Source organism: Macaca fascicularis, chromosome 18 (assembly GCF_037993035.2).
Source record: "Macaca fascicularis isolate 582-1 chromosome 18, T2T-MFA8v1.1".
Taxonomy (NCBI): domain Eukaryota; kingdom Metazoa; phylum Chordata; class Mammalia; order Primates; family Cercopithecidae; genus Macaca; species Macaca fascicularis.
Genome location: NC_088392.1, coordinates 34,773,161 through 34,799,418, shown reverse-complemented (window position 1 = coordinate 34,799,418; position 26,258 = coordinate 34,773,161).

The following is a 26,258-nucleotide window of genomic DNA, read 5'->3' as shown; positions in this document are numbered from 1 at the left end:
GGTGAAAAAAGAAATATCCCCAGATGAAATCTGGAAAGAAGCTTTCTGAGAAACTGCTTAGTGTTCTGTTAATTCATCTCACAGAGTTACATCAGCGTTTCGTGGATCCCCTTGCTAGCCTTATTTCTGTGGAATCTGAAAACAGATATTTCGGATCCCTTAGAAGACTATAGGGCCAAAGGAAATATCCTCCGATAACAAAGAGAAAGAAGCTTTCTGAGAAACTTCTTTGTGTTCTGTGAAATCATCTCACAGAGTTACAGCTTTCCCCTCAAGAAGCCTTTCGCTAAGACAGTTCTTGTGGAATTGGCAAAGTGACATTTGGACGTCCATAGAGGGCTATGGAGTAAAATTAAATATCCTCAGATGAAATCTGGAAAGAAGCTTTCTGAGAAACTGCTTATTGTTCAGTAAATTCATCTCACAGAGTTACATCTGTATTTCGTGGATGTCTTTGCTAGCCTTATTTTTGTGGAATCTGAGAACAGATATTTCGGATCCCTTTGAAGACTATGGGGCCAAATTAAATAATCTCCGATAACAAAGAGAAAGAAGCTTTCTGAGAAACTTCTTTGTGTTCTGTGAAACCATCTCACAGAGTTACAGCCTTCCCGTCAAGAAGCCTTTCGCTAAGACAGTTCTTGTGGAATTGGCAAAGTGATATTTTGAAGCGCATAGAGGGCTATGGTGAAAAAGGAAATATCCTCAGATGAAATCTAGAAAGAAGCTTTCTGAGAAACTGCTTAGTGTTCTGTTAATTCATCTCACAGAGTTAAATCTGTAGTTCGTGTATCTCTTAGCTAGCCTTATTTCTGTGGAATTTGAGAACAGATATTTCGGATCCCTTTGAAGACTATTGGGCCAAAGGAAATATCCTCCGATAACAAAGAGAAAGAAGCATTCTGAGAAACTTCTTTGTGTTCTGTGTAATCATATCACAGAGTTACAGCTTTCCCCTCAAGAAGTCTTTCGCTAAGATAGTTCTTGTGGAATTCGAAAAGTGATATTTGGAAGCCCCTTGAGGGCTATGGTGAAAAAGCAAATATCCAGAGATGAAATCTGGAAAGAAGCTTTCTGAGAAACTGCTTAGTGTTCTGTTAATTCATCTCACAGAGTTACATCTGTATTTCGTGGATCTCTTTGCTAGTCTTATTTCTGTGGAATCTGAGAACAGATATTTCTGATCCCTTTGAAGACTATAGGGCCAAAGGAAATATCCTCCGATACAAAGAGAAAGAAGCTTTCTTAGAAACTTCTTTGTGTTCTGTGAAATCATCTCACAGAGTTACAGCTTTCCCCTCAAGAAGCCTTTCGCTAAGAGAGTTCTTGTGGAATTGGCAAAGTGATATTTGGAAGCCCCTAGAGGGCTATGGTGAAAAAGGAAATATCCTCAGATGAAATCTGGAAAGAAGCTTTCTGAGAAACTGCTTAGTGTTCTGTTAATTCATCTCACAGAGTTACATCTGTATTTCGTGGATCTCTTTCCTAGCCTTATTTCTGTGGAATCTGAGAACAGATATTTCAGATCACTTAGAAGATTATGGGGCCAAAGGAAATATCCTCTGATAACAAATAGAAAGAAGCTTTCTGAGAAACTTCCTTGTGTTCTTTGAAATCATCTCACAGAGTTACAGCTTTCCCCTCAAGAAGCCTTTTGCTAAGACAGTTCTTGTGAAATTGGCAAAGTGATATTTGGAAGCGATTAGAGGGCTATGGTGAAAAAGGAAATATCCTCGGATGAAATCTGGAAGCAAGCTTTCTGAGAAACTGCTTAGTGTTCTGTTAGTTCATCTCACAGAGTTACATCTGTATTTCGCGGATCTCTTTGCTAGCCTTATTTCTGTGGAATCTGAGAACAGATATTTCGGATCCCTTGGTAGACTACAGGGCCAAAGGAAATATCCTCCGATAACAAAGAAAAAGAAGCTTTCTGAGAAACTTCTTTGTGTTCTGTGAAATCATCTCACAGAGTTACAGCCTTCCCCTCAAGAAGCCTTTCGCTAAGACAGTTCTTGTGTAATTGGCAAAGTGATATTTGGAAGCGCGTAGAGGGCTATGGTGAAAAAGGAAATATCCTCAGATGAAATCTGGAAAGAAGCTTTCTGAGAAACTGCTTAGTGTTCTGTTATTTCATCTCACAGAGTTACATCTGTATTTCGTGGATCTCTTTGCTAGCCTTATTTCTGTGGAATCTGAGAACAGATATTTCGGACCCCTTTGAAGATTATAGGGCCAAAGGAAATATCCTCCGATAACAAAGAGAAAGAAGCTTTCTAGAAACTTCTTTGTGTTCTGTGAAATCATCTCACAGAATTACAGCCTTCCCCTCAAGAAGCCTTTCGCTAAGACAGTTCTTTTGTAATTGGCAAAGTGATATTTGGAAGCGCCTAGAGGGCCATGGTGAAAAAGGAAATATCCTCAGATGAAATCTGGAAAGAAGCTTTCTGAGAAACTGCTTAGTGTTCTGTTAATTCATCTCACAGAGTTACATCTGTATTTCTTGGATCTCTTTGCTAGCCTTAATTCTGTGGAATCTGAGAACAGATATTTCGGATCCCTTTGAAGACTATAGGGCCAAAGGAAATATCCTCCGATAACAAAGCGTAAGAAGCTTTATGAGAAACTTCTTGGTGTTCTGTGAAATCATCTCACAGAGTAACAGCTTTCCCCTCAAGAAGCCTTTCGCTACGACAGTTCTTGTGGAATTGGCAAAGTGATATTTGGAAGCCCATAAAGGGCTATGGTGAAAACGGAAATATCCTGAGAAGAAATCTGGAAAGAAGCTTTCTGAGAAACTGCTTAGTGTTCTGTTAATTCATCTCACAGAGTTACATCTGTATTTCGTGAATCTCTTTGCTAGCCTTATTTCTGTGGAATCTGAGAACAGATATTTCGGATCCCTTTGAAGACTATAGGGCCAAAGGAAATATCCTCCGATAACAAAGAGAAAGAAGCTTTCTTAGAAACTTCTTTGTGTTCTATGAAATCATCTCACAGAGTTACAGCTTTCCCCTTAAGGAGGCTTTCGCTAAGACAGTTCTTGTGGAATTGGCAAAGTTATATTTGGAACCCCTTAGAGGGCTATGGTGAAAAAGGAAATATCCTCAGATGAAATCTGGAAAGAAGCTTTCTGAGAAACTGCTTAGTGTTCCGTAAATTCATCTCACAGAGTTACATCTCTATTTCTTGGATCTCTTTGCTAGTCTTATTTCTGTGGAATCTGAGAACAGATATTTCGGATCCCTTAGAAGACTAAGGGCCAATGGACATATCCTCTGATAACAAAGAGAAAGAAGCTTTCTGAGAAACTTCTTTGTGTTCTGTGAAATCATCTCACAGAGTTACAGCTTTCCTCTCAATTAGCTTTTCGCTAACACAGTTCTTGTGGAATTGGCACAGTGATACTTGGAAGCCCATAGAGGGCTATGGTGAAAAAGGAAATATCCTCAGATGAAATCTGGAAAGAAGCTTTCTGAGAATCTGCTTAGTGTTCTGTTAGTTCATCTCACAGAGTTATATCTGTATTTCCTGGATATCTTTGCTAGCCTTATTTCTGTGGAATCTGAGAACAGACATTTTGGATCCCTTTGAAGACTATAGGGCCAAAGGAAATAATCTACGATAACAAAGAGAAAGAAGCTTTCTGAGAAACTTCTTTGTGTTCTGTGAAATCATCTCACAGAGTTACAGCTTTCCCCTCAAGAAGCCTTTCGCTAAGACAGTTCTTGTGTAATTGGCAAAGTGATATTTGGAAGCGCATAGAGGGCTATGGTGAAAAATGAAATATCCTCAGATGAAATCTGGAAAGAAGCTTTCTGAGAAACTGCTTAGTGTTCTGTTAATTCATCTCACAGAGTTACATCTGTATTTCGTGGATCTCTTTGCTAGCCTTATTTCTGTGGAATCGGAGAACAGATATTTCGGATCCCTTTGAAGACTATAGGGCCAAAGGAAATATCCTCCGATAACAAAGAGTAAGAAGCTTTATGAGAAACTTCTTTGTGTTCTGTGAAATCATCTCACAGAGTAACAGCTTTCCCCTCAAGAAGCCTTTCTTTAAGACTGTTCTTGTGGAATTGGCAAAGTGATATTTGGAAGCCCATAGAGGGCTATGGTGAGAAAGGAAATATCCTCAGATGAAATCTAGAAAGAAGCTTTCTGAGAAACTGCTTAATGTTCTGTTAATTCATCTCACAGAGTTATATCTGTATGTCGTGGATCTCTTTGCTAGCCTTATTTCTGTGGAATCTGAGAACAGATATTTCGGATCCCTTAGAAGACAATTGGGCCAAAGGAAATACCCTCCGATAACAAAGAGAAAGAAGCTTTCTGAGAAACTTCTTTGTGTTCTGTGAAATCATCTCACAGAGTTACAGCTTTCCCCTCAAGAAGCCTTTCGTTAGACAGTTCTTGTGGAATTGCCAAAGTGATATTTGAAAGCCCACAGTGGGCTATGGTGAAAAATTAAATATCCTCAGATGAAATCTGGAAAGAAGCTTTCTAAGAAAATGCTTAGTGTTCCGTAAATTCATCTCACGGAGTTACATCTGTATTTCGTGCATCTCTTTGATAGTCTTATTTCTGTGGAATCTGAGAACAGATATTTCGGATCCCTTAGAAGACTAGAGGGCCAAAGGACATATCCTCCGATAGCAAAGAGAAAGAAGCTTTCTGGAAAACTTCTTTGTGTTCTGTGAAATCATCTTACAGAGTTACAGCTTTCCCCTCAAGAAGCCTTTCGCTAAGACAGTTCTTGTGGAATTGGCAAAGTGATATTTGGAAGCCCATAGAGGACTATGGTGAGAAAGGAAATATCTTCCGATGAAATCTAGAAAGAAGCTTTCTGAGAAACTGCTTAGTGTTCTGTTAATTCATCTCACAGAGTTACATCTGTATTTCTTGGATCTCTTTGCTAGTCTTATTTCTGTGGAATCTGAGAACAGATATTTCGGATCCCTTAGAAGACTAAGGGCCAAAGGACATATCCTCTGATAACAAAGAGAAAGAAGCTTTCTGATAACTTCTTTGTGTTCGGTGAAATCATCTCACAGAGTTACAGCTTTCCCCTCAAGAAGCCTTTCGCTAAGACAGTTCTTGTGGAATTGGCAAAGTGATATTTGGAAGCCCACAGAGGGCTATGGTGAAAAAGGAAATATCCTCAGATGAAAACTGGAAAGAAGCTTTCTGAGAATCTGCTTAGTGTTCTCTTAGTTCATCTCACAGAGTTATATCTGTATTTCGTGGATATCTTTGCTAGCCTTATTTCTGTGGAATCTGAGAACAGACATTTCGGATCCCTTTGAAGACTATAGGGCCAAAGGAAATAATCTACGACAACAAAGAGAAAGAAGCTTTCTGAGAAACTTCTTTGTGTTCTGTGAAATCATATCACAGAGTTACAGCTTTCCCCTCAAGAAGCCTTTCGCTAAGATAGTTCTTGTGGAATTCGAAAAGTGATATTTGGAAGCCCCTTGAGGGCTATGGTGAAAAAGGAAATATCCACAGATGAAATCTGGAAAGAAGCTTTCTGAGAAACTGCTTAGTGTTCTGTTAATTCATCTCACAGAGTTACATCTGTATTTCGTGGATATCTTTGCTAGTCTTATTTCTGTGGAATCTGAGAACAGATATTTCTGATCCCTTTGAAGACTATAGGGCCAAAGGAAATATCCTCCGATACAAAGAGAAAGAAGCTTTCTTAGAAACTTCTTTGTGTTCTGTGAAATCATCTCACAGATTTACAGCTTTCCCCTCAAGAAGCCTTTCGCTAGGATATTTCTTGTGGAATTGGCAAAGTGATATTTGGAAGCCCCTAGAGGGCTATGGTGAAAAAGGAAATATCCTCAGATGAAATCTGGAAAGAAGTTTTCTGAGAAACTGCTTAGTGTTCTGTTAGTTCATCTCACAGAGTTACATCTGTATTTCTTGGATCTCTTTGCTAGCCTTATTTCTGTGGAATCTGAGAACAGATATTTCGGATCCCTTTGAAGACTATAGGGCCAAAGGAAATATCCTCCGATAACAAAGAGTAAGAAGCTTTATGAGAAACTTCTTGGTGTTCTGTGAAATCATCTCACAGAGTAACAGCTTTCCCCTCAAGAAGTCTTTCGCTAAGACAGTTCTTGTGGAATTGGCAAAGTGATATTTGGAAGCCCATAGAGGGCTATGGTGAGAAAGGAAATATCCTCAGATAAAATCTAGAAAGAAGGTTTCTGAGAAACTGCTTAATGTTCTGTTAATTCATCCTACAGAGTTACATCTGTATGTCGTGGATCTCTTTGTTAGCCTTATTTCTGGGGAATCTGAGAACAGATATTTCGGATCCCTTAGAAGACAATTGGGCCAAAGGAAATAACCTCCGATAAGAAAGAGAAAGAAGCTTTCTGAGAAACTTCTTTGTGTTCTGTGAAATCATCTCACAGAGTTACAGTTTCCCCTCAAGAAGCCTTTCGTTAGACTGTTCTTGTGGAATTGGCAAAGTGATATTTGGAAGCCCATAGAGGGCTATGGTGAAAAAGGAAATATCCTCAGATGAAATCTGGAAAGAAGTTTTCTGAGAAACTTTTAGTGTTGTGTTAATTCATCTCACAGAGTACATATGTATTTCGTGGATCTCTTTGCTAGCCTAATTTCTGTGGAATCTGAGAACAGATATTTCCAATCCCTTTGAAGTCTATAGGGCCAAAGGAAATATCCTCCGATAACAAAGAGAAAGAAGCTTTCTGAGAAACTTCTTTGTCTTCTGTGAAATCATCTCACAGTGTTACAGCTTTCCCCTCAAGAAGCATTTCACTAAGACAGTTCTTGTGAAATTGGTAAAGTGATATTTGGAAGCCCATAGTGGGCTATCGTGAAAAAAGAAATATCCTCAGATGAAATCTGGAAAGAAGCTTTCTGAGAAACTGCTTAGTGTTCTGTTAATTCATCTCACAGAGTTACATCTGTATTTCGTGGATCTCCTTGGTAGCCTTATTTCTGTGGAATCTGAGAACAGATATTTGGGATCCCTTAGAAGACTATAGGGCCAAAGGAAATATCCTCCGATAACAAAGAGAAAGAAGCTTTCTGAGAAACTTCTTTGTGTTCTGTGAAATCATCTCACAGAGTTACAGCTTTCCCCTCAAGAAGCCTTTCGCTAAGACAGTTCTTGTGGAATTGGCAAAGTGATATTTGGAAGCCCATAGAGGGCTATGGTGAAAAAGGAAATATCCTCAGATGAAATCTGGAAAGAAGCTTTCTGAGAAACTGCTTAGTGTTCTGTTAATTCATCTCACAGAGTTACATATGTATTTCGTGGATCTGTTTGCTAGCCTTATTTCTGTGGAATCTGAGAACAGACATTTTGGATCCCTTTGAAGACGATAGGGACAAATTAAATAATCTCCGATAACAAAGAGAAAGAAGCTTTCTGAGAAACTTCTTGGTGTTCTGTAAAATCATCTCACAGAGTTACAGCTTTCCCCTCAAGAAGCCTTTCGCTAAGACAGTTCTTGTGGAATTGGCAAAGTGATATTTGGACGTCCATAGAGGGCTAGGGTGAAAAATTAAATATCCTCAGATGAAATCTGGAAAGAAGCTTTCTGAGAAACTGCTTAGTGTTCTGTAAATTCGTCTCACAGAGTTACATCTGTATTTCGTGCATCTCTTTGCTAGTCTTATTTCTGTGGAATCTGAGAACAGATATTTCTGATCCCTTTGAAGACTATAGGGCCAAAGGAAATATCCTCCGATACAAAGAGAAAGAAGCTTTCTTAGAAACTTCTTTGTGTTCTGTGAAATCATCTCACAGAGTTACAGCTTTCCCGTCAAGAAGACTTTCGCTAAGACAGTTCTTGTGGAATTGGCAAAGTGATATTTGGAAGCCCCTAGAGGGCTATGGTGAAAAAGGAAATATCCTCAGATGAAATCTGGAAAGAAGCTTTCTGAGAAACATCTTAGTGTTCTGTTATTTCATCTCACAGAGTTACATCTGTATTTCTTGGATCTCTTTGCTAGCCTTAATTCTGTGGAATCTGAGAACAGATATTTCGGATCCCTTTGAAGACTATAGGGCCAAAGGAAATATCCTCCGATAACAAAGAGTAAGAAGCTTTATGAGAAACTTCTTGGTGTTCTGTGAAATCATCTCACAGAGTAACAGCTTTCCCCTCAAGAAGCCTTTCGCTACGACAGTTCTTGTGGAATTGGAAAAGTGATATTTGGAAGCCCATAAAGGCCTATGGTGAAAACGGAAATGTCCTGAGAAGAAATCTGGAAAGAAGCTTTCTGAGAAACTGCTTAGTGTTCTGTTAATTCATCACACAGAGTTACATCTGTATATCGTGAATCTCTTTGCTAGCCTTATTTCTGTGGAATCTGAGAACAGATATTTCGGATCCCTTTGAAGACTATAGGGCCAAAGGAAATATCCTCCGATAACAAAGAGAAAGAAGCTTTCTGAGAAACTTCTTTGTGTTCTATGAAATCATCTCACAGAGTTACAGCTTTCCCCTTAAGGAGGCTTTCGCTAAGACAGTTCTTGTGGAATTGGCAAAGTGATATTTGGAACCCCTTAGAGGGCTATGGTGAAAAAGGAAATATCCTCAGATGAAATCTGGAAAGAAGCTTTCTGAGAAACTGCTTAGTGTTCTGTTAATTCATCTCACAGAGTTACATCTGTAGTTCGTGGATCTCTTTGCTAGCCTTATTTCTGTGGAATCTGAGAACAGATATTTCGGTTCCCTTTGAAGACTATAGGGCCAAAGAAAATATCCTCCGATGACAAAGAGAAAGAAGCATTCTGAGAAACTTATTTGTGTTCTGTGTAATCATATCAAAGAGTTACAGCTTTCCCCTCAAGAAGTCTTTCGCTAAGATAGTTCTTGTGGAATTCGAAAAGTGATATTTGGAAGCCCCTTGAGGGCTATGGTGAAAAAGGAAATATCCACACATGAAATCTGGAAAGAAGCTTTCTGAGAAACTGCTTAGTGTTCTGTTAATTCATCTCACAGAGTTACATCTGTATTTCGTGGATCTCTTTGCTACTCTTATTTCTGTGGAATCTGAGAACAGATATTTCTGATCCCTTTGAAGACTATAGGGCCAAAGGAAATATCCTCCGATACAAAGAGAAAGAAGCTTTCTTAGAAACTTCTTTGTGTTCTGTGAAAACATCTCACAGAGTTACAGCTTTCCCCTCAAGAAGCCTTTCTTTAAGACAGTTCTTGTGGAATTGGCAAAGTGATATTTGGAAGCCCATAGAGGGCTATGGTGAGAAAGAAAATATCCTCAGATGAAATCTAGAAAGAAGTTTTCTGAGAAACTGCTTAATGTTCTGTTAATTCATCTCACAGAGTTACATCTGTATGTCGTGGATCTCTTTGCTAGCCTTATTTCTGTGGAATCTGAGAACAGATATTTCGGATCCCTTAGAAGACAATTGGGCCAAAGGAAATACCCTCCGATAACAAAGAGAAAGAAGCTTTCTGAGAAACTTCTTTGTGTTCTGTGAAATCATCTCACAGAGTTACAGCTTTCCCCTCAAGAAGCCTTTCGTTAGACAGTTCTTGTGGAATTGGCAAAGTGATATTTGGAAGCCCATAGAGGGCTATGGTGAAAAAGGAAATATCCTCAGATGAAATCTGGAAAGAAGCTTTCTGAGAAACTGTTTAGTGTTCTGTTAGTTCATCTCACAGAGTTACATCTGTATTTCGTGGATGTCTTTGCTAGCCTTATTTCTGTGGAATCTGAGAACAGATATTTCGGATCCCTTTGAAGACTAAGGGCCAAAGGACATATCCTCTGATAACAAAGAGAAAGAAGCTTTCTGGTAACTTCTTTGTGTTCTGTGAAATCATCTCACAGAGTTACAGCTTTCCCCTCAAGAATCCTTTCGCTAAGACAGTTCTTGTGGAATTGGCAAAGTGATATTTGGAAGCCCACAGAGGGTATGGAGAAAAAGGAAATATCCGCAGATGAAAACTGGAAAGAAGCTTTCTGAGAATCTGCTTAGTGTTCTCTTAGTTCATCTCACAGAGTTATATGTGTATTTCGTGGATATCTTTGCTAGTCTTATTTCTGTGGAATCTGAGAACAGATATTTCGGATCCCTTTGAAGACTATAGGGCCAAAGGAAATATCCTCCGATACAAAGAGAAAGAAGCTTTCTTAGAAACTTCTTTGTGTTCTGTGAAATCAACTCACAGAGTTACAGCTTTCCCCTCAAGAAGCCTTTCGCTAAGACAGTTCTTGTGGAATTGGTGAAGTGATATTTGGAAGCCCCTAGAGGGCTATGGTGAAAAAGGAAATATCCTCAGATGAAATCTGGAAAGAAGTTTTCTGAGAAACTGCTTAGTGTTCTGTTAGTTCATCTCACAGAGTTACATCTGTATTTCTTGGATCTCTTTGCTAGCCTTATTTCTGTGCAATCTGAGAACAGATATTTCGGATCCCTTTGAAGAATATAGGGCCAAAGGAAATATCCTCCGATAACAAAGAATAAGAAGCTTTATGAGAAACTTCTTGGTGTTCTGTGAAATCATCTTACAGAGTAACAGCTTTCCCCTCAAGAAGTCTTTCGCTAAGACAGTTCTTGTGGAATTGGCAAAGTGATATTTGGAAGCCCATAGAGGGCTATGGTGAGAAAGGAAATATCCTCAGATAAAATCTAGAAAGAAGGTTTCTGAGAAACTGCTTAATGTTCTGTTAATTCATCCTACAGAGTTACATCCATATGTCGTGGATCTCTTTGTTAGCCTTATTTCTGTGGAATCTGAGAACAGATATTTCGGATCCCTTAGAAGACAATTGGGCCAAAGGAAATAACCTCCGATAACAAAGAGAAAGAATCTTTCTGAGAAACTTCTTTGTGTTCTGTGAAATCATCTCACAGAGTTACAGCTTTCTCCTCAAGAAGCCTTTCGTTAGACTGTTCTTGTGGAATTGGCAAAGTGATATTTGGAAGCCCATAGAGGGCTATGGTGAAAAAGGAAATATCCTCAGATGAAATCTGGAAAGAAGTTTTCTGAGAAACTTTTAGTGTTGTGTTAATTCATCTCACAGAGTACATATGTATATCGTGGATCTCTTTGCTAGCCTAATTTCTGTGGAATCTGAGAACAGATATTTCCAATCCCTTTGAAGACTATAGGGCCAAAGGAAATATCCTCCGATAACAAAGAGAAAGAAGCTTTCTGAGAAACTTCTTTGTCTTCTGTGAAATCATCTCACAGTGTTACAGCTTTCCCCTCAAGAATCCTTTCACTAAGACAGTTCTTGTGAAATTGGTAAAGTGATATTTGGAAGCCCATAGTGGGCTATGTTGAAAAAAGAAATATCCTCAGATGAAATCTGGAAAGAAGCTTTCTGAGAAACTGCTTAGTGTTCTGTTAATTCATCTCACAGAGTTACATCTGTATTTCGTGGATCTCCTTGGTAGCCGTATTTCTGTGGAATCTGAGAACAGATATTTGGGATTCCTTAGAAGACTATAGGGCCAAAGGAAATATCATCCGATAACAAAGAGAAAGAAGCTTTCTGAGAAACTTCTTTGTGTTCTGTGAAATCATCTCACAGAGTTACAGCTTTCCCCTCAAGAAACCTTTCGCTAAGACAGTTCTTGTGGAATTGGCAAAGTGATATTTGGAAGCCCATAGAGGGCTATGGTGAAAAAGGAAATATCCTCAGATGAAATCTGGAAAGAAGCTTTCTGAGAAACTGCTTAGTGTTCTGTTAATTCATCTCACAGAGTTACATATGTATTTCGTGGATCTGTTTGCTAGCCTTATTTCTGTGGAATCTGAGAACAGACATTTTGGATCCCTTTGAAGACTATAGGGACAAATTAAATAATCTCCGATAACAAAGAGAAAGAAGCTTTCTGAGAAACTTCTTTGTGTTCTGTAAAATCATCTCACAGAGTTACAGCTTTCCCCTCAAGAAGCCTTTCGCTAAGACAGTTCTTGTGGAATTGGCAAAGTGATATTTGGACGTCCATAGAGGGCTAGGGTGAAAAATTAAATATGCTCAGATGAAATCTGGAAAGAAGCTTTCTGAGAAACTGCTTAGTGTTCCGTAAATTCATCTCACAGAGTTACATCTGTATTTCGTGCATCTCTTTGCTAGTCTTATTTCTGTGGAATCTGAGAACAGATATTTCGGATCCCTTAGAAGACTATAGGGCCAAAGGACATATCCTCCGATAACAAAGAGAAAGAAGCTTTCTGGAAAACTTCTTTGTGTTCTGTGAAATCATCTCACAGAGTTACAGCTTTCCCCTCAAGAAGTCTTTCGCTAAGACAGTTCTTGTGGAATTGGCAAAGTGATAGTTGGAAGCCCATAGAGGGCTATGGTGAGAAAGGAAATATCCCCCGATGAAATCTAGAAAGAAGCTTTCTGAGAAACTGCTTAGTGTTCTGTTAATTCATCTCACAGAGTTAAATCTGTATTTCTTGGATCTCTTTGCTAGTCTTATTTCTGTGGAATCTGAGAACAGATATTTTGGATCCCTTAGAAGACTAAGGGCCAAAGGATATATCCTCTGATAACAAAGAGTAAGAAGCTTTATGAGAAACTTCTTGGTGTTCTGTGAAATCGTCTCACAGAGTTACAGCTTTCCCCTCAAGAAGACTTTCGCTACGACAGTTCTTGTGGAATTGGCAAAGTGATATTTGGAAGCCCATAGAGGGCTATGGTGAAAAGGGAAATATCCTGAGAAGAAATATGTAAAGAAGCTTTCTGAGAAACTACTTAGTGTTCTGTTAATTCATCTCACAGAGTTACATCTGTATTTCGTGGATCTCTTTGCTAGCCTTATTTCTGTGGAATCTGAGAACAGACATTTCGGATCCCTTTGAAGACTATAGGGCCAAAGGAAATATCCTCCGATAACAAAGAGAAAGAAGCTTTCTGAGAAACTTCTTTGTGTTCTGTGAAATCATCTTTGAGAGTTACAGCTTTCCCTTCAAGAATCCGTTCGCTAAGACAGTTCTTTTGGAATTGGCAAAGTGATATTTGGAAGCCCCTTGAGGGCTATGGTGGAAAAGGTAATATCCTCAGATGAAATCTGGAAAGAAGCTTTCTGAGAAACTGCTTAGTGTTCTGTTAATTCATCTCACAGAGTTACATCTGTATTTCGTGGATGTCTTTGCTAGCCTTATTTTTGTGGAATCTGAGAACAGATATTTCGGATCCCTTTGAAGACTATAGGGCCAAATTAAATAATCTCCAATAACAAAGAGAAAGAAACTTTCTGAGAAACTTCTTTCTGTTCTGTGAAATCATCTCACGGAGTTACAGCCTTCCTGTCAAGAAGCCGTTCGCTAAGACAGTTCTTGTGGAATTGGCAAAGTGATATTTTGAAGCGCATAAAGGGCTATGGTGAAAAAGGAAATATCCTCAGATGAAATCTGGAAAGAAGCTTTCTGAGAAACTGCTTAGTGTTCTGTTAATTCATCTCACATAGTTACATCTGTAGTTCATGGATCTCTTTGCTAGCCTTATTTCTGAGGAATCTGAGAACAGATATTTCGGATCCCTTTGAAGAGTACAGGGCCAAAGGAAATATCCTCCGATAACAAAGAGAGAGAAGCATTCTGAGAAACTTCTTTGTGTTCTGTGAAATCATATCACAGAGTTACAGCTTTCCCCTCAAGAAGCCTTCGCTAAGATAGTTCTTGTGGAATTCGAAAAGTGATATTTGGACCCCCTTGAGGGCTATGGTGAAAAAGGAAATATCCACAGATGAAATGTGGAAAGAAGCTTTCTGAGAAACTGCTTAGTGTTCTGTTAATTCATCTCACAGAGTTACATCTGTATTTCGTGGATCTCTTTGCTAGTTGTTTCTGTGGAATCTGAGAACAGATATTTCTGATCCCTTTGAAGACTATAGGGCCAAAGGAAATATCCTCCGATACAAAGAGAAAGAAGCTTTCTTAGAAACTTCTTTGTGTTCTGTGAAATCATCTCACAGAGTTACAGCCTTTCCCTCAAGAAGCCTTTCGCTAAGACAGTTCTTGTGGAATTTGCAAAGTGATATTTGGAAGCGCATAGAGGGCTATGGTGAAAAAGGAAATATCCTCAGATGAAATCTGGAAAGAAGATTTCTGAGAAACTGCTTAGTGTTCTGTTAATTCATCTCACAGAGTTACATCTGTATTTCTTGGATCTCTTTGCTAGCCTTATTTCTGTGGAATCTGAGAACAGATATTTCGGATCCCTTTGAAGACTATAGGGCCAAAGGAAATATCTTCCGATAACAAAGAGTAAGAAGCTTTATGAGAAACTTCTTGGTGTTCTGTGAAATCATCTCACAGAGTAACAGCTTTCCCCTCAAGAAGCCTTTCTTTAAGACAGTTCTTGTGGAATTGGCAAAGTGATATTTGGAAGCCCTTAGAGGGCTATGGTGAGAAAGGAAATATCCTCAGATAAAATCTAGAAAGAAGGTTTCTGAGAAACTGCTTAATGTTCTCTTAATTCATCCTACAGAGTTACATCTGTATGTCGTGGATCTCTTTGCTAGCCTTATTTCTGTGGAATCTGAGAACAGATATTTCGGATCCCTTAGAAGACAATTGGGCCAAAGGAAATAACTTCCGATAACAACGAGAAAGAAGCTTTCTGAGAAACTTCTTTGTGTTCTGTGAAATCATCTCAGAGAGTTACAGCTTTCCCCTCAAGAAGCATTTCGTTAGACAGTTCTAGTGGAATTGGCTAAGTGATATTTGGAACCCCATAGAGGGCTATGGTGAAAAAGGAAATATCCTCAGAAGAAATCTGGAAAGAAGCTTTCTGAGAAACTTTTAGTGTTGTGTTAATTCATCTCACAGAGTACATATGTATTTCGTGGATCTCTTTGCTAGCCTAATTTCTGTGGAATCTGAGAACAGATATTTCCAATCCCTTTGAAGACTATAGGGCCAAAGGAAATATCCTCCGATAACGAAGAGAAAGAAGCTTTCTGAGAAACTTCTCTGTGTTCTTTGAAATCATCTCACAGAGTTAGAGCTTTCCCCTCAAGAAGACTTTCGCTAAGACAGCTCTTGTGGAGTTGGCAAAGTGATACTTGGAAGCCCAAAGAGGGCTATGGTGAAAAAGGAAGTATACTCAGATGAAATCTGGAAGGAAGCTTTCTGAGAAACTGCTTAGTGTTCTGTTAATTCATCTCACAGAGTTACATTTGTATTTCTTGGATCTCTTTGCTAGCCTTATTTCTGTGGAATCTGAGAACAGATATTTCGGATCCCTTTGAAGACTATAGGGCCAAAGGAAATATCCTCCGATAACAAAGAGTAAGAAGCTTTATGAGAAACTTCTTGGTGTTCTGTGAAATCATCTCACAGAGTAACAGCTTTCCTCTCAAGAAGTCTTTCGCTAAGACAGTTCTTGTGGAATTGGCAAAGTGATATTTGGAAGCCCATAGAGGGCTATGGTGAGAAAGGAAATATCCTCAGATAAAATCTAGAAAGAAGGTTTCTGAGAAACTGCTTAACGTTCTGTTAATTCATCCTACAGAGTTACATCCATATGTCGTGGATCTCTTTGTTAGCCTTATTTCTGTGGAATCTGAGAACAGATATTTCGGATCCCTTAGAAGACAATTGGGCCAAAGGAAATAACCTCCGATAACAAAGAGAAAGAAGCTTTCTGAGAAACTTCTTTGTGTTCTGTGAAATCATCTCACAGAGTTACAGCTTTCCCCTCAAGAAGCCTTTCGTTAGACAGTTCTTGTGGAATTGGCAAAGTGATATTTGGAAGCCCATAGAGGGCTATGGTGAAAAAGGAAATATCCTCAGATGAAATCTGGAAAGAAGTTTTCTGAAAACTTTTAGTGTTGTGTTAATTCATCTCACAGAGTACATATGTATTTCGTGGATCTCTTTGCTAGCCTAATTTCTGTGGAATCTGAGAACAGATATTTCCAATCCCTTTGAAGACTATAGGGCCAAAGGAAATATCCTCCGATAACAAAGAGAAAGAAGCTTTCTGAGAAACTTCTTTGTCTACTGTGAAATCATGTCACAGTGTTACAGCTTTCCCCTCAAGAAGCCTTTCACTAAGACAGATCTTGTGAAATTGGTAAAGTGATATTTGGAAGCCCATAGTGGGCTATGGTGAAAAAAGAAATATCCTCAGATGAAATCTGGAAAGAAGCTTTCTGAGAAACTGCTTAGTGTTCTGTTAATTCATCTCACAGAGTTACATCTGTATTTCGTGGATCTCCTTGGTAGCCGTATTTCTGTGGAATCTGAGAAGAGATATTTGGGATCCCTTAGAAGACTATAGGGCCAAAGGAAATATCTTCCGATAACAAAGAGAAAGAAGCTTTCTGAGAAACTTCTTTGTGTTCTGTGAAATCATCTCACAGAGTTACAGCTTTCCCCTCAAGAAACCTTTCGCTAAGACAGTTCTTGTGGAATTGGCAAAGTGATATTTGGAAGCCCATAGAGGGCTATGGTGAAAAAGGAAATATCCTCAGATGAAATCTGGAAAGAAGCTTTCTGAGAAACTGCTTAGTGTTCTGTTAATTCATCTCACAGAGTTACATATGTATTTCGTGGATCTGTTTGCTAGCCTTATTTCTGTGGAATCTGAGAACAGACATTTTGGATCCCTTTGAAGACTATAGGGACAAATTAAATAATCTCCGATAACAAAGAGAAAGAAGCTTTCTGAGAAACTTCTTTGTGTTCTGTAAAATCATCTCACAGAGTTACAGCTTTCCCCTCAAGAAGCCTTTCGCTGAGACAGTTCTTGTGGAATTGGCAAAGTGATATTTGGACGTCCATAGAGGGCTAGGGTGAAAAATTAAATATCCTCAGATGAAATCTGGAAAGAAGCTTTCTGAGAAACTGCTTAGTGTTCCGTAAATTCATCTCACAGAGTTACATCTGTATTTCGTGTATCTCTTTGCTACTCTTATTTCTGTGGAATCTGAGAACAGATATTTCGGATCCCTTAGAAGACTATAGGGCCAAAGGACATATCCTCCGATAACAAAGAGAAAGAAGCTTTCTGGAAAACTTCTTTGTGTTCTGTGAAATCATCTCACAGAGTTACAGCTTTCCCCTCAAGAAGTCTTTCGCTAAGACAGTTCTTGTGGAATTGGCAAAGTGATAGTTGGAAGCCCATAGAGGGCTATGGTGAGAAAGGAAATATCCCCCGATGAAATCTAGAAAGAAGCTTTCTGAGAAACTGCTTAGTGTTCTGTTAATTCATCTCACAGAGTTACATCTGTATTTCTTGGATCTCTTTGCTAGTCTTATTTCTGTGGAATCTGAGAACAGATATTTCGGATCCCTTAGAAGACTAAGGGCCAAAGGATATATCCTCTGATAACAAATTGTAAGAAGCTTTATGAGAAACTTCTTGGTGTTCTGTGAAATCGTCTCACAGAGTAACAGCTTTCCCCTCAAGAAGCCTTTCGCTACGACAGTTCTTGTGGAATTGGCAAAGTGGTATTTGGAAGCCCATAGAGGGCTATGGTGAAAAGGGAAATATCCTGAGAAGAAATCTGTAAAGAAGCTTTCTGAGAAACTACTTAGTGTTCTGTTAATTCATCTCACAGAGTTACATCTGTATTTCGTGGATCTCTTTGCTAGCCTTATTTCTGTGGAATCTGAGAACAGATATTTCGGATCCCTTTGAAGACTATAGGGCCAAAGGAAATATCCTCCGATAACAAAGAGAAAGAAGCTTTCTGAGAAACTTCTTTGTGTTCTGTGAAATCATCTTTGAGAGTTACAGCTTTCCCTTCAAGAATCCGTTCGCTAAGACAGTTCTTTTGGAATTGGCAAAGTGATATTTGGAAGCCCCTTGAGGGCTATGGTGGAAAAGGAAATATCCTCAGATGAAATATGGAAAGAAGCTTTCTGAGAAACTGCTTAGTGTTCTGTTAATTCATCTCACAGAGTTACATCTGTATTTCGTGGATGTCTTTGCTAGCCTTATTTTTGTGGAATCTGAGAACAGATATTTCGGATCCCTTTGAAGACTATAGGGCCAAATTAAATAATCTCCAATAACAAAGAGAAAGAAACTTTCTGAGAAACTTCTTTGTGTTCTGTGAAATCATCTCACGGAGTTACAGCCTTCCTGTCAAGAAGCCGTTCGCTAAGACAGTTCTTGTGGAATTGGCAAAGTGATATTTTGAAGCGCATAAAGGGCTATGGTGAAAAAGGAAATATCCTCAGATGAAATCTGGAAAGAAGCTTTCTGAGAAACTGCTTAGTGTTCTGTTAATTCATCTCACAGAGTTACATCTGTAGTTCATGGATCTCTTTGCTAGCCTTATTTCTGAGGAATCTGAGAACAGATATTTCGGATCCCTTTGAAGAGTATAGGGCCAAAGGAAATATCCTCCGATAACAAAGAGAGAGAAGCATTCTGAGAAACTTCTTTGTGTTCTGTGAAATCATATCACAGAGTTACAGCTTTCCCCTCAAGAAGCCTTTCGGTAAGATAGTTCTTGTGGAATTCGAAAAGTGATATTTGGACCCCCTTGAGGGCTATGGTGAAAAAGGAAATATCCACAGATGAAATGTGGAAAGAAGCTTTCTGAGAAACTGCTTAGTGTTCTGTTAATTCATCTCACAGAGTTACATCTGTATTTCGTGGATCTCTTTGCTAGTTGTTTCTGTGGAATCTGAGAACAGATATTTCGGATCCCTTTGAAGACTATAGGGCCAAAGGAAATATCCTCCGATACAAAGAGAAAGAAGCTTTCTTAGAAACTTCTTTGTGTTCTGTGAAATCATCTCACAGAGTTACAGCCTTTCCCTCAAGAAGCCTTTCGCTAAGACAGTTCTTGTGGAATTTGCAAAGTGATATTTGGAAGCGCATAGAGGGCTATGGTGAAAAAGGAAATATCCTCAGATGAAATCTGGAAAGAAGCTTTCTGAGAAACTGCTTAGTGTTCTGTTAATTCATCTCACAGAGTTACATCTGTATTTCTTGGATCTCTTTGGTAGCCTTATTTCCGTGGAATCTGAGAACAGATATTTCGGATCCCTTTGAAGACTATAGGGCCAAAGGAAATATCCTCCGATAACAAAGAGTAAGAAGCTTTATGAGAAACTTCTTGGTGTTCTGTGAAATCATCTCATAGAGTAACAGCTTTCCCCTCAAGAAGCCTTTCTTTAAGACAGTTCTTGTGGAATTGGCAAAGTGATATTTGGAAGCCCATAGAGGGCTATGGTGAGAAAGGAAATATCCTCAGATAAAATCTAGAAAGAAGGTTTCTGAGAAACTGCTTAATGTTCTGTTAATTCATCCTACAGAGTTACATCTGTATGTCGTGGATCTCTTTGCTAGCCTTATTTCTGTGGAATCTGAGAACAGATATTTCGGATCCCTTAGAAGACAATTGGGCCAAAGGAAATAACTTCCAATAACAAAGAGAAAGAAGCTTTCTGAGAAACTTCTTTGTGTTCTGTGAAATCATCTCACAGAGTTACAGCTTTCCCCTCAAAAGCCTTTCGCTAAGATAGTTCTTGTGGAATTGGCAAAGTGATATTTGGAAGCCCATAGAGGGCTATGGTGAAAAAGGAAATATCCTCAGATGAAATCTGGAAAGAAGCTTTCTGAGAATCTGCTTAGTGTTCTGTTAGTTCATCTCACAGAGTTATATCTGTATTTCGTGAATATCTTTGCTAGCCTTATTTCTGTGGAATCTGAGAACAGACATTTTGGATCCCTTTGAAGACTATAGGGACAAATTAAATAGTCTCCGATAACAAAGAGAAAGAAGCTTTCTGAGAAACTTCTTTGTGTTCTGTGAAATCATATCACAGAGTTACAGCTTTCCCCTCAAGGAGCCTTTCGCTAAGAGAGTTCTTGTGGAATTGGCAAAGTGATATTTGGAAGCCCATAGAGGCCTATGGTGAGAAAGGAAATATCCTCAGATGAAATCTAGAAAGAAGCTTTCTGAGAAACTGCTTAGTGTTCTGTTAATTCATCTCACAGAGTTACATCTGTATTTCGTGGATCTCTTTGCTAGCCTTATTTCTCTGGAATCTGAGAACAGATATTTCGGATCCCTTTGAAGACTATAGGGCCAAAGGAAATATCCTCCGATAACAAAGAGAAAGAAGCTTTCTGAGAAACTTCTTTGTGTTCTGTGAAATCATCTCATAGTGTTACAGCTTTCCCCTTCAGGAGAGTTTCGCAAAGACAGTTCTTGTGGAATTGGCAAAGTGATATTTGGAAGCCCACAGATGGCTATGCTGAAAAAGGAAATATCCTCAGATGAAATCTGGAAAGAAGCTTTCTGAGAAACTGCTTAGTGTTCTCTTAATTCATCTCACAGAGTTACATCTGTATTTCGTGGATCTATTTGCTAACCTTATTTCTGTGGAATCTGAGAACAGATATTTCGGATCCCTTTGAAGACAATAGGGCCAAAGGAAATATCCTACTATATCAAAGAGAAAGAAGCTTTCTGAGAAACTTCTTTGTGTTCTGTGAAATCATCTTTGAGAGTTACAGCTTTCCCTTCAAGAAGCCGTTCGCTAAGACAGTTCTTGTGGAATTGGCAAAGTGATATTTGGAAGCCCATTGAGGGCTATGGTGGAAAAGGAAATATCCTCAGATGAAATCTGGAAAGAAGCTTTCTGAGAAACTGCTTAGTGTTCTGTTAATTCATCTCACAGAGTTACATCTGTATTTCATGGAGGTCTTTGCTAGCCTTATTTTTGTGGAATCTGAGAACAGATATTTCGGATCCCTTTGAAGACTATAGGGCCGAATTAAATAATCTCCAATAACAAAGAGAAAGAAGCTTTCTGAGAAACTTCTTTGTGTTCTGTGAAATCATCTCACGGAGTTACAGCCTTCCAGTCAAGAAGCCGTTCGTTAAGACAGTTCTTGTGGAATTGGCAAAGTGATATTTTGAAGCGCATAGAGGGCTATGGTGAAAAAGGAAATATCCTCAGATGAAATCTGGAAAGAAGCTTTCTGAGAAACTGCTTAGTGTTCTGTTAATTCATCTCACAGTTACATCTGTAGTTCGTGGATCTCTTTGCTAGCCTTATTTCTGTGGAATCTGAGAACAGATATTTCGGATCCCTTTGAAGACTATAGGGCCAACGGAAATATCCTCCGATAACAAAGAGAAAGAAGCTTTCTGAGAAACTTCTTTGTGTTCTGTGAAATCATCTCACAGAGTTACAGCTTTCCCCTCAAGAAGCCTTTCGCTAAGATAGTTCTTGTGGAATTGGCAAAGTGATATTTGGAAGCCCATAGAGGGCTATGGTGAAAAAGGAAATATCCTCAGATGAAATCTGGAAAGAAGCTTTCTGAGAATCTGCTTAGTGTTCTGTTAGTTCATCTCACAGAGTTATATCTGTATTTCGTGGATATCTTTGCTAGCCTTATTTCTGTGGAATCTGAGAACAGACATTTTGGATCCCTTTGAAGACTATAGGGACAAATTAAATAATCTCCGATAACAAAGAGAAAGAAGGTTTCTGAAAAACTTCTTTGTGTTCTGTGAAATCATCTCACAGAGTTACAGCTTTCCCCTCAAGAAGTCTTTCGCTAAGACAGTTCTTGTGGAATTGGCAAAGTGATTTTTGGAAGCCCATAGAGGCCTATGGTGAGAAAGGAAATATCCTCAGATGAAATCTAGAAAGAAGCTTTCTGAGAAACTGCCTAGTGTTCTGTTAATTCATCTCACAGAGTTACATCTGTATTTCGTGGATCTCTTTGCTAGCCTTATTTCTGTGGAATCTGAGAACAGATATTTCTTTTCCCTTTGAAGGCTATAGGGCCAAAGGAAATATCCTCCGATAACAAAGAGAAAGAAGCTTTCTGAGAAATTTCTTTGTGTTCCGTGAAATTATCTCATAGAGTTACAGCTTTCCCCTTCAGGAGACTTTCGCTAAGACAGTTCTTGTGGAATTGGCAAAGTGATATTTGGAAACCCACAGAGGGCTATGCTGAAAAAGGAAATATCCTCAGATGAAATCTGGAAAGAAGCTTTTTGAGAAACTGCTTAGTGTTCTCTTAATTCATCTCACAGAGTTACATCTGTAGTTCGTGGATCTCTTTGCTAGCCTTATTTCTGTGGAATCTGAGAACAGATATTTCGGATCCCTTTGAAGACAATAGGGCCAAAGGAAATATCCTACTATATCAAAGAGAAAGAAGCTTTCTGAGAAATTTCTTTGTGTTCTGTGAAATCATCTTTGAGAGTTACAGCCTTCCCGTCAAGAAGCCTTTCGCTAAGACAGTTCTTGTGGAATTGGCAAAGTGATATGTGGAAGCGCATAGAGGGCTATGGTGAAAAAGGAAATATCCTCAGATGAAATCTGGAAAGAAGCTTTCTGAGAAACTGCTTAGTGTTCTGGTAGTTCATTTCACAGAGTTACATCTGTATTTCGTGGCTCTTTTTGCTAGCCTTATTTCTGTGGAATCTGAGAGCAGGTATTTCGGATCCCTTAGAAGACTATAGGGTCAAAGTAAATATCCTCCGATAACAAAGAGAAAGAAGCTTTCTGAGAAACTTCTTTGTGTTCTGTGAAATCATTTCACAGAGTTACAGCCTTCCCCTCAAGAAGCCTTTCGTTAGACAGTTCTTGTGTAATTGGCAAAGTGATATTTGGAAGCGCATAGAGGGCTATGATGAAAAAGGAAATATCCTCAGATGAAATCTGGAAAAAAGCTTTCAGAGAAACTGCTAGTGTTCTGTTGATTCATCTCACAGAGTTACATCTGTATTTCGTGGATCTCTTTGGTATCCTTATTTCTGTGGAATCTGAGAACAGATATTTCGGATCCCTTTGAAGACTATAGGGCGAAAGGAAATATCCTCCGATAACAAAGAGAAAGAAGCTTTCTGAGAAACTTCTTTGTGTTTTGTGAAATCATCTCACAGAGTTTCAGCTTTCCCCTTCTAAAAGCCTTTCGCTAAGACATTTCTTGTGGAATTGGCAAAGTGATATTTGGAAGACAATAGAGGGCAATGCTGAAAAAGAAAAAAATCCTCCGATGAATCTGGAAAGAAGCTTAATGAGAAACTGCTTAATGTTCTGTTAATTCATCTCACAGAGTTACATCTGTATGTCGTGGATCTCTTTGCTAGCTTTATTTCTGTGGAATCTGAGAACAGATATTTCGGATCCCTTAGAAGACATTAGGGCCAAAGGAAATATCCTCCGATAACAAAGAGAAAGAAGCTTTCTGAGAAATTTCTTTGTGTTCTGTGAAATCATCTCACAGAGTTACAGCTTTCCCCTCCAGAAGCCGTTCGTTAGACAGTTCTTGTGGAATTGGCAAAGTGATATTTGGAAGCCCATAGAGGGCTATGGTGAAAAAGGAAATATCCTCCGATGAAATCTGGAAAGAAGCTTTCTGAGAAACTGCTTAGTGTTCCGTAAATTCATCTCACAGAGTTACATCTGTATTTCGTGGATCTCTTTGCTAGCCTTATTTCTGTGGAATCTGAGAACAGATATTTCGGTTCCCTTAGAAGACTGTAGGGCCAAAGGAAATATCCTCCTATAACAAAGAGAAAGAAGATTTCTGAGAAACTTCTTTGTGTTCTGTGAAATCATCTCACAGAGTTACAGCTTTCCCCTCAAGAAGACTTTCGCTAAGACAGTTCTTGTGGAATTGGCAAAGTGATATTTGGAAGCCCATAGAGGGCTATGGTGAGAAAGGAAATATCCTCAGATGAAATCTAGAAAGAAGCTTTCTGAGAAACTGCTTAGTGTTCTGTTAATTCATCTCACAGAGTTACTTCTGTATTTCCTGGATCTCTTTGCCAGCCTTATTTCTGTGGAATCGGAGAACAGATATTTCGGATCCCTTAGAAGACTGCAGGGCCTAAGGAAATGTCCTCCGATAACAAAGAGAAAGAAGATTTCTGAGAAAATTCTTTGTGTTCTGTGAAATCATCTCACCGAGTTACAGCTTTCCCCTCCAGAAGCCGTTCGTTAGACAGTTCTTGTGGAATTGGCAAAGTGATATTTGGAAGCCCATAGAGGGCTATGGTGAAAAAGGAAATATCCTCCGATGAAATCTGGAAAGAAGCTTTCTGAGAAACTGCTTAGTGTTCCGTAAATTCATCTCACAGAGTTACATCTGTATTTCGTGCATCTCTTTGATAGTCTTATTTCTGTGGAATCTGAGAACAGATATTTCGGATCCCTTAGAAGACTCTAGGGCCAAAGGAAATATCCTCCGATAACAAAGAGAAAGAAGCTTTCTGAAAAACTTCTTTCTGTTCTGTGAAATCATCTCACAGAGTTACAGCTTTCCCCTCAAGAAGCCTTTCGCTAAGACAGTTCTTTTGGAATTGGCAAAGTGATATTTGGAAGCCCGTAGAGGGCTATGGTGAAAAAGGAAATATCCTCAGATGAAATCTGGAAAGAAGCATTCTGAGAAACTTCTTAGTGTTCTGTTAATTCATCTCACAGAGTTATATCTGTATTTCGTGGATCTCTTTGCTAGCCTTATTTCTGTGGAATCTGAGAACAGATATTTCGGTTCCCTTAGAAGACTGTAGGGCCAAAGGAAATATCCTCCTATAACAAAGAGAAAGAAGATTTCTGAGAAACTTCTTTGTGTTCTGTGAAATCATCTCACAGAGTTACAGCTTTCCCCTCAAGAAGACTTTCGCTAAGACAGTTCTTGTGGAATTGGCAAAGTGATATTTGGAAGCCCATAGAGGGCTATGGTGAGAAAGGAAATATCCTCAGATGAAATCTAGAAAGAAGCTTTCTGAGAAACTGCTTAGTGTTCTGTTAATTCATCTCACAGAGTTACATCTGTATTTCCTGGATCTCTTTGCCAGCCTTATTTCTGTGGAATCTGAGAACAGATATTTCGGATCCCTTAGAAGACTGCAGGGCCTAAGGAAATGTCCTCCGATAACAAAGAGAAAGAAGATTTCTGAGAAAATTCTTTGTGTTCTGTGAAATCATCTCACCGAGTTACAGCTTTCCCCTCAAGAAGCCTTTCGCTAAAACAGTTCTTGTGGAATTGGCATAGTGATATTTGGAAGCCCATAGAGGGCTATGGTGAAAAAGGAAATATCCTCAGATGAAATCTGGAAAGAAGCTTTCTGAGAAACTGCTTAGTGTTCTGTTAATTCATCTCACAGCGTTACATCTGTCTTTCGTGGATCTCTTTGATAGCCTTATTTCTGTGGAATCTGAGAACAGATATTTCGGATACCTTTGAAGAGTATAGGGCCTAAGGAAATATCCTCCGCTAACAAAGAGAAAGAAGCTTTGTGAGAAACTTCTTTGTGTTCTGTGAAATCATCTCAAAGAGTTACAGCTTTCCCCTCAAGAATCCTTTTGCTAAGACAGTTCTTGTGGAATTGGCAAAGTGATATTTGGAAGCGCATAGAGGGCTATGGGGAAAAAGGAAATATCCTGAGATGAAATCTGGAGAGAAGCTTTCTGAGAAACTGCTTCGTGTTCTGTTAATTCATCTCACAGAGTTACATCTGTATTTCTGGGATCTCTTTGCTAGTCTTATTTCTGTGGAATCTGAGAACAGATATTTCGGATCCCTTAGAAGACTATAGTGCCAAAGGAAATATCCTCCGATAACAAAGAGAAAGAAGCTTTCTGAGAAACTTCTTTGTGTTCTGTGAAATCATCTCACAGAATTACAGCTTTCCCCTTAAGAAGCCTGTCGCTAAGACAGTTCTTGTGGAATTGGCAAAGTGATATTTGGAAGCCCCTAGAGGGCTATGGTGAGAAAGGAAATATCCTCAGATGAAATCTAGAAAGAAGCTTTCTGAGAAACTGCTTAGTGTTCTGATAATTCATCTCACGGAGTTACATCTGTATTTCGTGGATCTCTTTGCTAGCCTTATTTCCGTGGAATCTGAGAACAGATATTTCCGATCCCTTTGAATACTATAGGGCCAAAGGAAATATCCTCCGATACAAAGAGAAAGAAGCTTTCTGAGAAACTTCTTTGTGTTCTGTGAAATCATCTCACAGAGTTACAGCTTTCCCCTCAAGAAGCCTTTCGCTAAGACAGTTCTTGTGGAATTGGCAAAGTGATATTTGGAAGCCCATAGAGGGCTATGGTGAGAAAGGAAATATCCTCAGATGTAATCTGGAATGAAGCTTTCTGAGAAACTACTTAGTGTTCTGTTAATTCATCTCACAGAGTTACATGTGTATTTCTTGGATCTCTTTTCTAGCCTTATTTAAGTGGAATCTGAGAACAGATATTTCGGATCCCTTTGAAGACTATAGGGCCAAAGAAATATCCTCCGATAACAAAGAGAAAGAAGCTTTCTGAGAAACTTCTTTGTGTTC